We start from the raw sequence: 12815 nt of genomic DNA, 5'->3' as shown, positions 1-12815 counted from the left end.
AATATCAATCGAGATTTTATTGAGACTCTATTATGCTAAACGAGTAAATTATCGCAAGAAGAAACAAATTGGTCCTAGGTGTTTCTGTTAACTAATGGTATCCAACCGTTACTAATATTCAGCAGTCACTCTTCGTCTTCAAAGAAATAGAAAAAAAAATGGATAAACACATTCCATATGATTTTGGCATGTTCCAGATCTTCACACTAAAAATCTTGCAGGCAGAAATAGGCTAAACGGAAGCAAATGATAAATGAGCATGTCCGAAATTGAATAAGGACCGTGAAGTGCACCATAGGTTCTAGCTCTCGATAAACGATGATCCTTCTTAGTTTGAGCGACATCTCTACTCCGCTTGCCGCAGCGAATCAGAGCTGCATTTGTTGTACTTATTCTACCTATCTTATACGAATGAGGTCATCGTCCGGAGGATAGCAATCGCTACCACCATCGGAATTCAGCTGGTAAGTGATTTTTCACCCACACACAGCCAACCCAACCCCATCCGATATTTATACGCCATGTTTGAAAAGAGCATACGATTTGAAAAGAACCACCATAGATTCAATAAAGCAGCTAACTTTGGCAAAATTAATCGTCGTCGTGTTTGTCTCCGTTACTGCGAATGGGCGAGTGACTAATGCTGTCTAACTCCATACGAGGAAGATCTACACCGATTGACATGACATTAGACTCATTCACGGACATGTAATTGCGCTCAACATGATCCTCTTGTAGGATGAAAGAAATAATTTCTTTGTAGTACCAGAAAGGGCCACAAGACTAAAGCTGCCGCGAACTCAGTAGAATAGATCCACACAGTGGCACGAGAAGTCGGTGCCCACGCGCAAAACTGCTCGACTATAGGCTGGGAAAAATAATGCACCTAATGATGTGTGTCTGGTTTATGAAAGAGGAAGACAGATGGCACGAGATAATATCCTCTAGCAATGAGCGTGCAGTGAAAAGATGTAATTAAACGATTTATGCATGCTTGTTCGTTTGATGAGTCATGTTTGCAGCTAGGAATCCCGATGCGATGGAGTCTGGCGCATAGCAGAAATCATGGTATTCGAAATAGTTTTCAGTTTGCATACCTTTCGATGTTGTAGACTGTTCGTGGTGTGTAAGAGTTCATTCGCGACATTCGCGTAGTATGCATGAATATTATGGTACCTATGTAACAAACAGAATATATTAGCACTGAATAGAACTTCACCGACAAGCTTTCATTAAAGTCTATACACTTCTGATTTATTGTACAGAGCTAGAAATTAAGGCTTTCCATATAATCACTATAAGCCCGATTTTTTTCAGAGTTAATCGTGACGCAATGATAACCTGCGCATTCTCTGTCTTGTCACTCTATCTGTGACAGCTCAATTATCTCGAGTTTCGAGGTCAGGTATAAGAGATATGTCGATAGCATCAGTTGTCAAGATGCATGTATGAGTCATTTCACCTAGACCAGTCTTAAGAAAAGCCAGCCTAGATGTCGTGCGGAATCCGACGGGGAAAAATTAACCAGGAATAGATCGACTGGTTTCGTGCTTTCATGTCGTAAAAAGCGACAACTGCAGGAATTTTTTTTCCCTTCAGTTATTAGATTTTTTTCGACGTTTCACATCTGATTGCTCTATTTTACTAAACTATCTTTTCCTTGAACTCCTTCAACTTATCAACTTCAAGTTATCTTCTGATAAAAGTTTTATTTTGTATTTTTTCTTCTTCCAATTTTTAATTGAATAAATAGTAGTAGTTTGTTTGATAAATTTTTTTTTTAAATAATGATTTAATTGAATTTTTCGCCGGTGAAATGAGATTGTCATTAAGGGCCAGATCTGGACTACACGGTGGATGGGGAAGCAATCCGTAGTATAATTCGTTCAATTCAACAATCTTCTTGTGAATCGGTGCATTGTATTAAGGACAAATGTTTTTTCTTCGACATATGAGATGTTTTTCATTGATTTTTGCATTGTTTATAAGTCGGCAAGCAATTCTAAATACTCAAAAGTTGTTATGTTATATGCATTCAACAATCACTCACTCGGTAAAATTTCACGAATACAATCGAGGTAGTAGCATAAAAATAATAAATCAATTTCTAATGTAACTCAAATGTAGCTATCTAGCAGCCATCCCTAAACCATTCCTCGAGCCAGTCCACGAATTCTCGATACGTTTCTTTATATCAATGAGTTGCTGTTAATTTAATTATTCGATCCACAAATTCCTACCCGCTTCCAAAGCTCAAATACTAAAGTATTCGTATTCAAATGTGTGCTTTTCTCGTATGATTGCTGCCTTATGGAAACGAATGAAAGTCGATACCGGACGACTGGTAAGAGGTTTCATCGGACTTCTTTGTCGGGTTTGGTATGTAGTTTTCGAATTCAACAACAATTCCCGTTAAACCACAGACATTAGTAGTATGCCCATAGTATGTGGATATTTTTCTTTCTCAAGTGCTTTGTCGGGTCTGTATACAGTAATATGTAAATGCATTCCTACGTGAAGACAAGTTCCAGTTCGCATCAAGGACGCGTACTAATGTAACGTTTGAGATGAAAGACACATGACAATGCACACGTTCCAGAAAGGAATTACATGATAAATTGAAAGTTCTGTTTGCTAACTTACTAGCCAGGAAAGATGCAGTAGGCTCGTGCCAGTTACGGGATGAAAAAAAAACCTGCATTTATGCACAATTGGCTAACATTATGACAATTTTACTAAACATTACGATGCTCATTATAGGAGGGTTATAAAACCACTGTGAAAATCGACTTTTCGATCGAGGCCCGTAGGATCGTTTGTCATATACCATTCGACTCATGGTACATCGAGTTTTTTTTTTTTTATTCATTAATAATATATTTAAAGGCACACTGCTAATGCTCTAAGATGCCAAGAGTATTTTCTTATCTTGATTAACGACTAACTTAAAACTAGGGTATTATCATTAGGGTAGTGACGTATTCCGGTCGCAATGGTCGATTCTGGCAGATTTTGTTGCAGTTGCAGTTGGCGATCGGCAATGGTCGATGGATTGAATGTAATACGAGTGTCTTCCAGATGACGATTCTACGTGGGTCCGCGAGAAACACCCCCAGGCCACGGATACCCGTCGGGTGGTCCGCATGTTGGTCATCGATTGCAGCAGTTTTCCGTGGACGATGATGGTGATGTTACCTAAGAGATTGAAAGAAACATGGAGAAGTAATTTTGTGGAAAACGGAGTGAAAAAAGGGAGTATGGGAACGAATGACTGAATACGACAAAGATCTAATTAGTTGACATCGAGATGGTGGAGAAACGGAGGAAAAGGGAACGAAAAAATTAGTGACAGCAAAAAGATCTTGTTATTTTCGACAGAGATGGTGGACAGACTAGGGATTGGGAGAATCGGGCGAATGTTAGTCTCGAACCTATAGGTGAAGATTATTCTTAGCCTCGACAAGAGAGAGGATATTACGAGTTACACTTGTATATTAATGTGTTTAAGGTACTGGTATATTAGAAGCATATATAAACTATCCCGACTCGCCAACACATCCCGAACCGGAACCTCAGGCGGTCTACCTCGGGCCCTAAGGGATTCCAGTAGCTGCGACCTGACGTCACGATACTCTACGCACGACCACACGACATGCTCGATGTCCTGATAACCGTCGCCACAGGTGCAGAGACCGCTCTCCGCGAGCCCAATACGCCGGAGATGTGCGTTGAAGGTGTAGTGATTTGACATGAGCCGCGACATAACACGAATGAAATCGCGACTCACGTTCATCCCCCTGAACCAAGGTTTCGTCGATACCTTAGGGATAATGGAGTGTAGCCATCGTCCCAGTTCGTCATTGCTCCATGAAGTTTGCCAACTTTCGAGAGTTTTCTGACGAGAGATTCTGAAAAATTCAATGAAGCATATTGGTCTTTCATAAATATCACCTTCTAATGCGCCCACTTTAGCCAATGAGTCTGCCTGTTCATTGCCTGGAATGGAACAATGCGAAGGGACCCAGACTAACGATATTGAATAAGACCGTCCAGATAAAGTTCTCAAATGTTCCCGTATTTTCCCCAGGAAATATGGGGGATACTTTCTTGGCTTCATTGCCCGAAGAGCTTCTATTGAGCTTAGACTGTCCGTGACAATGAAGTAATGGTCTTTGGGCAAGGTTTCAATGATCTCAAGAGTGTACTGAATGGCAGCTAGTTCTGCGACGTAAACTGAAGCTGGATCACTGAGTTTGTAAGAAGCGGTAATGTTTTGATTGAAGATGCCGAAGCCTGTGGACTCGTTGATGTATGATCCGTCAGTGTAGAATATCTTTTCACAGTTGACTGTTCTGAATTTGTTATAAAAAATATTGGGGGCCACTTGAGGGCGTACGTGATCCGGAATTCCACGAATCTCTTCTCTCATGGATGTGTCGAAAAATACAGTGGAATCAGAAGTATCCAAGAATAGGACACGGTTGGGCACAAACGAAGAAGGGTTAATATTCTGAGCCATGTAATCAAAATACAAGGACATAAAACGGGTCTGAGAATTGAGCTCGACAAGCCTTTCGAAGTTTTCAATCACCTTCGGATTCAAGATTTCGCATCGGATTAGCAATCGATATGAGAGATCCCAGAATCGGTTTTTCAACGGTAAGACGCCCGCCAACACTTCGAGACTCATCGTATGAGTTGACTGCATGCAACCTAAGGAAATACGCAAGCAACGATACTGGATTCTTTCCAGCTTGATGAAATGAGTGTTCGCCGCGGATCGGAAGCAAAAGCATCCATATTCCATAACGGACAATATCGTTGTTTGGTACAACCTGATCAGGTCTCCTGGATGGGCACCCCACCACGATCCGGTTATCGTACGAAGAAAGTTGATTCTCCGTTGGCATTTTTGTTTCAGATATCTAATGTGACATCCCCAGGTGCCTTTGGAGTCGAACCAGACCCCGAGATATTTAAATGTGAAGACCTGAGCTATGGTTTCACCCCCTAGTTGAAGCTGTAATTGTGCTGGTTCTCGCTTCCTTGAAAATACAACTAGCTCAGTTTTCTCCGTAGAGAACTCGATACCCATTTGAAGAGCCCATGTCGACAAGTTGTCGAGGGTATCTTGTAATGGTCCTTGGAGATCGGCAGCTTTGGGTCCTATAATAGACACAACGCTGTCGTCGGCAAGTTGTCTTAGCGTGCAAGATGTGTTGATACATTCATCAATATTGCTTACGTAAAAATTGTATAAAAGGGGGCTTAAACATGAGCCCTGAGGAAGACCCATGTAACTGAATCGTATTGTCGACAAATCACCATGCGCGAAATACATGTGTTTCTCGGACAATAGATTATACAAAAAGTTATTCAAAATTGGTGAAAGACCATGCTGATGCAACTTCTCAGATAGGATGTTTATGGAAACTGAGTCAAAGGCCCCCTTGATGTCGAGGAAAACTGACGCCATTTGTTCTTTACGAGCAAATGCCATTTGAATTTCTGTTGAGAGCAACGCAAGACAATCGTTCGTTCCTTTGCCCCTGCGGAAACCAAATTGTGTATCTGAAAGCAAGCCATTAGTCTCCACCCAATTGTCAAGACGAAAGAGAATCATTTTTTCGAACAATTTCCGGATGCAGGAAAGCATAGCAATCGGCCGATACGAATTGTGATCGGAGGCTGGTTTTCCTGGTTTTTGGATGGCGATCACTCGCACTTGTCTCCAGTCGTGTGGGACAATATTACCCGTAAGAAACTTGTTAAATAAATTCAACAAGCGCCTTTTCGCAGGGTCAGGGAGATTTTTCAACAAGTTGAATTTAATTCTGTCTAGCCCCGGGGCTTTATTGTGACACGACAAGAGTGCGAGTGAGAACTCTACCATCGAAAACGGTGTTTCGTTTGTATTTGATGTCGCGGCGCGGGTGGTCTTCTGTTCCGGAACAGAGTCTGGGCATACTTTTTTAGCGAAATCGAATATCCAGCGGTTGGAATATTCCTCGCTTTCATTCGTGGCGTTTTGGTTGCGCATTCGTCGGGCTGTGTTCCAAAGAGTGCTCATCGATGTTTCTTTTGATAATCCTTCAACAAACCGTCGCCAATAACCAAGTTTCTTTGCTTTGACTAAGTTCTTCATTTGCTTGTCTAACGCCGCGTAATTCCGATAATTATCGGGTGTTCCATTTTTTCTGAACTTTTTGAACGCTAAAGATCTCTCCGCGTTCAGTGATGAGCACTCTTTGTCCCACCACAGGTTAGGAGGACGGATGTTGGTTTTCGCGCCAGGTACACGTTTCGTCTGAGCTTGAGTCGCGGTGTCGAGAATCAAGTCAGCCAACAACGTGTACTCCTCCTCCGGAGGAAGTTCTTGTGTTGATTCTAGTTTCTCAGATATCGAATTTGCGTAGTATTTCCAATCAATATTTCGTGTGAGGTCATACGAAAAATTGATTGTCTCCGATGGTCTTAATCCGTAGGCGATTGAAATTACGATAGGTAGATGGTCGCTACCGTGGGGATCGGGGATCACCTTCCACGTGCAATCCAACCGTAGCGAGGTCGAGCATAAGGATAAATCCAGCGCGCTTGGTCTTGCTGGTGGTGCGGGAATCCGTGTCATTTCTCCGGTATTCAAAATAGTCATATTGAAGTTATCGCAAAGATCATAGATCGCGGTTGATCTGTTGTCATCATGAAGACAACCCCATCCCGCACCGTGAGAGTTAAAGTCTCCTAAAACTAACGTCGGTGCGGGAAGAAGTTGCATGATACTGCTGAGCCAGTGGTACCCAACTGAGGCTCTAGGGGGAATGTAGATGGAAGCAATGCAAAGGTCCTTGCCTTTCATTGTGACATGACATGCGACAACTTCAATACCTGGTATCGATGGGAGGTTAATTCGATAGAAGGAGTAGCACTTTTTGATCCCCAAAAGTACTCCTCCGTAGGGATCGTCTCGATCCAGGCGAATAATGTTAAAATCGTGGAAGTTCAGGGAAACATCAGAAGTTAGCCAAGTTTCGCACAATGCAAATGCGTCACATTTCAGATTATTCACAAGAATTTTAAAAGAATCTATTTTTGGGATGATACTTCTACAATTCCACTGTAAAACAGTGATTGAATCCGTGACCTCGGTCGATGAGTTAGCCATCGAAGGATACGATCGCTGAAAGAAGGGGCCATTTTGCAGTCAACTGCTTCAAAAAAGTCTAACTGTAGGTATCAAAGCCATAAACAGGCTTTTAAGGGGATCAGAGATATTGAAGGTGGTAAAAATCCAGTCCACAACATCAGAGAATTTTATGAGCCCAGCACCCAGCTGATTCTCTGTTGGGTTTTCAGGGGCACTTGGGGATTTTGGTGTCCCGGGAAGTGGTGGGAATTCCTTCTCAGAATTGAGTTTTCCGAAACCAGGAACTTTTTGCTTCGGAGCTTTTTCTCCACTACTCCTAAATATAAATGTTGGAGGCCCATCGGAAGACATCCTCGAACCCTTACTTGGGAGCTTATGAGAGGATTTGTTTACTCTTTTTCTAAAGCTATGAGGGACCGCCGAAGATGTACCTTCCAATGGGTCGTCAAACTCGCTCTCGTCAGTTGACAAGCAGGTATAGATGTTCGTTGATTGTTTAGGGGGTGTGGCAGTCTTGAGCATGTCAGCAAAGGAACGCTTGGAGTGTTCCTTCAGGGAACGCTTCATGTTATCCTTGCGCATTTTGTACGCAGGACATGCCATTAGGTCATGCGGACCCTCCTTACAGTAAAGACACTTTTCAGTGCGTTTACCGCAATAGCCATCCGCATGAGACCCCCCACAGTTAGCACAACGGAGCTTATTGCAGCAATGGGATGTTGTGTGTCCCAGTTGCTTGCAGTTGGTGCAGTTCATTAAACGCGGAACAAAAAGACGAACAGGGAGGCGCACTCGGTCCAGGAGGACGTAGTTAGGTAAAGCCGAGCCAGCGAAGGTCACCCGATACGAGTCTGATTGGGGATATGATTTGGTACCATCCCCCGCGATCGACACTGAATGCAATCGCTTGCAATCCAGTATCTTTACGGTCTTAAGTAAGGGGTTTTTAAAGCAACCCATCCCGTACTTAAGAACGTCTTCGCATGTCAAACTGGCATCGGTGACCACGCCGTCAATCTCGACTTCACGAGCGGGGATGTACACACGATATTCCCGCGTAAAGAGCTCGCATTGAACGATCTCGTTAGCCTGTTTTGCACTGGTTAACGAGACCCTAAGCTTGTCTGGGCGCACCTTGTCGATACTCTTAACGGTAGAGTATCGCTTTGACAGTTCTCTCGATAATTGAAGAGTGTTCAATTGTTTTCCATTTAATTTGGGCCGGAAATAAACCGTATACGGTCCGGCCGGGAGTGCAAGTCCGTCGGGATAATTTTTAACGCGGGGTTTGTTGCTATTAGCAGTTGTATCCATTTCATTATCTGGTGGATCAGGATTATGTTTCTCAATGTTTATCATGACACGGAATTGTATCCGTGCGGGTAAGAGATCTGGGGTACTATCAGGTAATTTAAACGACAGATAAAATAGGAAAAGAGAATATTACTTATCTTAAACAATAGCCACCAATGCCTGGCCTTGGTTAATCGGTGTGCTCCGTAGCAAAGCTCGGCCGCTGGGGCCACGCGTTGATTGAATTGTAACTGTGCCCGTGTGCAAAAAAAACTCTAGGAGGAAAAAAGCACACAGCACCGGGTCACGGCACCACTCCAAACGTTCGATCACTATTTAAAGTCTACAGACTTGCACTAGCACTTGAATTCGCCTAACGGTATTGTTTCTATTGTTTCGTGTTTGTCTGGTACACTGCTCACAGTAACAAAAGATTAATCTTTGATTGACCTTGAAGCGGATTAGCACGGCTATATACACACTTGCTCTACCACGAATTAGCATCCGAACGGTACGACGGTCGCGTTAGGAATGGTACATCGAGTTGATCAATGCCTATATGTGTATGTGTGACCAAGATGTGTACTCAATTTTCTCGAAGATGGCTTCTAACCGATTATTTTAAACTTTATTTCAAATGGAAAGTTACTGTGAAAACCGATTTTTGAACGGATATGACGTAATCGATCGACCGTATTTTTTCGATCCGTGCAATTTTCTTAGAGATGGCTGAACGGATTTGGGTATACTTGAGTTGATTTGGAAGCTACAGTTTGGTTACAGATCACATTAATATGGACAATGGCGGACAGATATAATTGAGATATCTCAGCCTATTTCGACAAACTTAAACTAGTTTGAATGCTCAAAACAGCTCGTTCCGGTGAAACAATCGTATAGGTGGCGTAACGGACAAAGCGAATGGTTGTCAACCTTAGGCTCGTTTGGAAGCAATAATGTGGCCTCGGATCAAGTGTTAATAGATCATGGTGAGTACTTCCGATTCCAGAGATATGTTTGCTATAACCGGTTTCGACATATTACATACTTATTAATAAACTTTTTTTAATAATATCGCTTCTCTTTTGGCAACCTCCGATGAAGCTTGGTCTCATTGTCGAATTTCACCGAAAGCCGTTGCGCCGATAGGGTCACGTACATTTTTCCATTATCTTCTTTTTTGGTTCAACAGATGAAGGTTCTCAATCGAAGGTAACTGTTTATTGTTTTTTGACGTATAACATCCAATTCTAACTTGTATCAATCAATTATTCGATTTTCCCAATTGAAACGATTCTCACTATCTTTTTCCATAGAATAGAAATCGTATGTAAATTTCCATACCACTCAGCACACTACAACAGATAACTGTGCTCGGATACGGAGATAACGAACCATATGGAATATTCCGAGACAGCAGTTGACAGAAAAAACCGATCGTTCATGTAAATAACCCCTCTCAACCAGCGACATTACACTCTTCATCGAATTTCTAAAGTATGGTTTGGAAAAGTGCGGAACAGAATGAGGTTAATGTTAAACATACCTACTACGCCCAGTCATCGAATCATCGTCGACAATCGAACGGTGATGACGAGTTTGCAGCGCCACATGATACGGAACAATGTCTCCTGCTGTGACGAATAAACTCGCAAACTCGCGCGGTAGTTATCGGTTGAAGAGAGAAAAACCAATGCACCGACTGCGGCACCGCAGCGATATCGACTTACCATCAGCAGGCGCGCTATTGCAAACTGGTTAGGATGTTGTCGAATTGTTGCGAGGGCATGGATACCAACACGATCGGTAAATCTGTTATATACCTGACAAAAAGCCTGCACTTAGTCAGACGGATTCTATTCCATCCGGGGAGTATTATTTGCTCATTGGAAACCGTCGTACAGATGTTCACGCTAATGTTAGTTATTGATGAAATCAGAATCATCTGTTCAAATGAGTCAACATGAGATGGAAAAAGTTTACTTTCCAGAACGTCTGCATTGGAATGAGTTGTATGAGATTTATAAGGTTTATTGTTCGTGAATTTACGGCTGCTACTAGCTGCAGGTAGTTAAACTGCTGGTGCTAATCGCAAAGGCAATATTTGGGGCGTTTTCCGGTTGGAAAGCTAGGCCATCCCGTTCATACACACAGAGGTGTAGAGACACAGAGTTGCGAGCGCATAGAAGTGACGAGTCCCAGAGGTGCCAACGCATAAAGTTGCGAAGACGAAGGGGTGCAAAGGCACAGAGGTGCTAAGGCAACCCAGTGCTGATCTATCAGGTACCAGAATTTGTACGCTGCGTAGGATCGAAAGAGACGATACATATCGCGTGGTGCTATACTGAAAGCATCACATTCGCCACCAAGAGTAATAGCAATGTACCTAGGGTCAGGTACAGGTAGCACACCAAGTTCAGTGGTGACCACAACGACGGCAGAGCAACGGAGATAGCAGAAAAAGATAACAAAAGACAGCCAATTGGAAATCGTTGAATGAGTTTCACGTCGTTCTTTACGATAGAGGAACAAAGACAACAGCAACAAGGTAGATTTGATTAAATTTAATTTCTCTTATAACTGAAATTTTACTATACATAAGTTTTCATTTTTATATTATTAATTTACAAAAATATCAGTTAATGTAATGGATGATCTCATGGAAGATCATCCGAATTCGATTCCGGATACTAGTAAGATCTTAAATATTCCAGGGGCTAAACACAGGGTCATATATAATCTATTTCAGACGCAAAGAAAAGGCATTAAATTAGATGCGAATCACTAAGGATTTGACATCACATTTCTCTGAAGTTGTAGAAATCTCTAAAGTTAATATAGATAAAATTCGAGTTGTTTTTTGAAACAGGCGACCGAAATTGTAACCTGTAAATTATTTGCTGCTGAATATAAAGTTTACATTCCATCGAAGGAGGTGAAAATTGACGGTGTTGTCACTGAAGCAAGTCTGACAGCCGATGACTTACTTAAAATGGAGTTGGTCGTTTCAAAAACTCCATGCTTTAGGAAGTTAAGATACCCGAGTGCAAGCAGTTGTACTCAGCATCTATTGTTGATGGAAATAAGTCTTATCGTCTCTCAGATTCGTTTCGAGTAACATTTGCCGGATCTGCGTTGTCTAGCCATGTCTATATCGATAAAATTTGTCTTCCTGTTCGGCTTTTCTTACCGCATGTTATGAATTGCACGAACTGTAAAAAAATCGGGCAAACAGCTACTTATTGTGGTAAAAATTCTAAATGTATCAAATGTCAAGGGCCCCATAAGGATAATCTTTTCGATAAAGATATTGAAAAATGTGTTTATTATGGGAAGAGTCTAAATGAAGCTTTTTGCTTTCGTCACGCCGCAAACTCTCATATAATAAAACTGGAGCGTATTCAGTATCGTTGTTTGCGAATTGCCTTAGGCTGCATGCATTCGACACATACAATGAGTCTTGAAGTTCTGTCAGGAGTTCTTCCATTGAAAGATCCCTTTTGGGAGCTTTCATCACGACTGCTAATAAGATGTGAGGAACTGAATCCCCTGCTTATTAATAACTTCGAAAGACTAGTCGAGTTTCAATCTCAAACAAGATTCGTGACAGTATATTTTAATCATATGTCACAGGAAATCAACCCTTAAAGATATATTCCTATCCGTGACAACCTCCTAAATGTTCCTGACTCAACATTATTTTTCGACACATCCATGCAGCGCGAAGTGCGTGGAATCCCGGAACACTTACGCTCGATGGAAATCCCAAAAATATTAACAAATCAGTTCAGGTAATGACACTGAGAAAATGTTTTACTCGGACGGAAAGGCTACTGAGTGCGTTATATTGAACAATAATGTTTCATTTAGGTTTCAAAAACTTGCATCTGTTTATATAGCAGAGTTAGCAGCAGTTCATTATAGCTGGAGAGTATTTGTCACATTATCTCCAAACCATTATTTTTTCTTCACAGATAGTCTGAGTGCAATTAAAGCCATTCACTCAAACGCTGCTGGCTAAAATGAGCCGTTTTTTGGGCAAAATAAAACAATACCTGAACGACATATTGAATAATAATTATTAAGTCACTATAGTCTGGGTCCCGGCTCATCGCTCCATTCCAGACAATGAGAGAACCGATATATTAGCGCTTTAGCGATTGCTTTCAACGAATTTTATAGCGCGTCTCGCCAAAGAACACTTGCCAACTGGTAAACTTCTTGGGATAGAGATGATCTGGGTCGGTGAATGCACAAAGGCATGGTTCAGGGGACTGGATGAGAGTAGGGATTTCATTCGTGTGATGTCCAGACCCATGTCCAATCACTACACGTTAAATGCACATCTCCTTCGAATTGGACTTTCCGAGACTAACCA

General features: G+C 41.9%; 1 protein-coding gene across 10 annotated transcripts in view; it reads right to left on the bottom strand.

The window, feature by feature from the left end:
- LOC131437417 (dnaJ homolog subfamily B member 6-B) overlaps positions 1-12815 on the bottom strand; it is a 189253-nt gene that overhangs the window by 89966 nt on the left and 86472 nt on the right. Inside the window, exon 3 of one of the 10 annotated variants that reach the window (XM_058606734.1) lies at positions 1098-1176. The exons of the other annotated variants lie outside the window; for them this stretch is intronic. The gene's annotated coding sequence lies outside the window, so the exon portion shown is untranslated. The remainder of the gene's footprint in view (positions 1-1097; positions 1177-12815) is intronic. 10 annotated transcript variants of the gene reach the window in all.

The sequence above is a fragment of the Malaya genurostris genome, chromosome 3 (assembly GCF_030247185.1).
Source record: "Malaya genurostris strain Urasoe2022 chromosome 3, Malgen_1.1, whole genome shotgun sequence".
Classification (NCBI taxonomy): Eukaryota; Metazoa; Arthropoda; class Insecta; order Diptera; family Culicidae; genus Malaya; species Malaya genurostris.
Note: the sequence above shows the minus strand (reverse complement) of the source record. Positions and strands in the feature narration are given on the sequence as shown.